At 37.1% G+C, this 1,274-nt stretch overlaps 1 protein-coding gene across 14 annotated transcripts in view; it reads right to left on the bottom strand.

The window, feature by feature from the left end:
* LOC106879353 (spectrin alpha chain) overlaps positions 1-685 on the bottom strand; it is a 93,630-nt gene extending 92,945 nt beyond the window's left edge. For 3 of the 14 annotated variants that reach the window (XM_052978636.1, XM_052978635.1, XM_052978637.1), the window contains exon 1: positions 310-684. The gene's annotated coding sequence lies outside the window, so the exon portion shown is untranslated. Of the gene's footprint in view, positions 1-309 lie in introns of all 14 variants that reach the window. The other 11 variants (XM_052978640.1, XM_052978639.1, XM_014928861.2 and 8 more) reach the window with 6 other exon arrangements.
* Between the last annotated feature and the right edge of the window lie 589 nt (positions 686-1,274).

Here is a 1,274-nt window from a genome sequence, read left to right as displayed (position 1 = left end):
TGTGTGTGTGTGTGTGTGTGTGTGTGTGTGTGTGTGTGTGTGTGTGTGTGTATTATATATATATATATATATATATGCACGCGCGCGCACTGTGGTGTGCGTATAAACACACGCTATGGTATGGATATATATATACACACACACATGCATCATAGTTTATGGCTGTGCATTGAATATCGGTCGACAGAAAAAATTTAAGTCAGAGGAGGAAAAGTTTTTGTCTAGTTAAATAACACCCTCCCTGCACATGAATGCAAAGAAAAATAGTGGAACGCAAGGGAAATGAAATTCAATAAATATATATATTACCTTTTATATAAACTGGAAGCAGACACAAACTCCACTGTAAACTGAAGACCAAGGGGCGAGTTTACCACCAGGTGATATGGCGTCTGTGATGGATGTAACACTTGTGTGCAACTCTCTCAAAGTCATGCATCACACCCCAGTCGCTAAGAAGGCAATTTTACTCAATTAAACACAATGTTTGAGTACAAACGAAACTGAGACCATGTATCAAAATGAATATATACTTAAGCTTTATGGTTCGATCAGGATTTTTGAGATGAGATACTTATTTCAATCGATTCCAATCAATTTAGATGAAGTTATCGGTGGGGTGTTCGAGCAGTGGAAAGAAGAGCCACCAATGTCACGTGATTGCTTACATAGTAATAAGAATTGTTGCTCCCCTGTTGCATGCAATCCGACGCGTACGATGTTATTTGGGTCGCTACCACTACTACAGCTCGACCGACTGACATCCCTGTACACCTAACTAAACATGGTGAAATTAAGGTTTTGAGTAAAGGACCTGCTTTTGATATCTAATATCTGTTTAGCAAATACATAGCTGGTTGTGAATGTTGCGCATGTGGTGGAATAAGATTTACAGATACCTACAAATACATTTCACAACGCGGGTTCGATTCGCAGTTGGATCAAACTTATTTCTCTGTTGTTTGGAATAAATATGAACATCACGCTATCTCGTTTCTTCTCTTCTAAAAAAAATATACCTTAATAAGAAACAATTACGACTGAGAAGAAAGGTGCTCGAATTTATCAATTTGATTCTTTTTTTTTTTTCTTTTTAGAGTTTGCCAAAGGTTTGTTTGGGTACTTGTTTTATACCTAACCTCGTTTCTTCGCTCAAACTGGAAATCAAAATGCTATAAAGAGTACAAAAGAATAAGTATTTTCTTTCATCCTACCTTCGACGCCTTCTTCCCCTACTCCCCAAAAAACTATATCAATGAATAAACTTAAAAGCA

Source organism: Octopus bimaculoides, chromosome 2, assembly GCF_001194135.2.
Source record: "Octopus bimaculoides isolate UCB-OBI-ISO-001 chromosome 2, ASM119413v2, whole genome shotgun sequence".
Lineage (NCBI taxonomy): Eukaryota > Metazoa > Mollusca > Cephalopoda > Octopoda > Octopodidae > Octopus > Octopus bimaculoides.
Note: the sequence above shows the minus strand (reverse complement) of the source record. Positions and strands in the feature narration are given on the sequence as shown.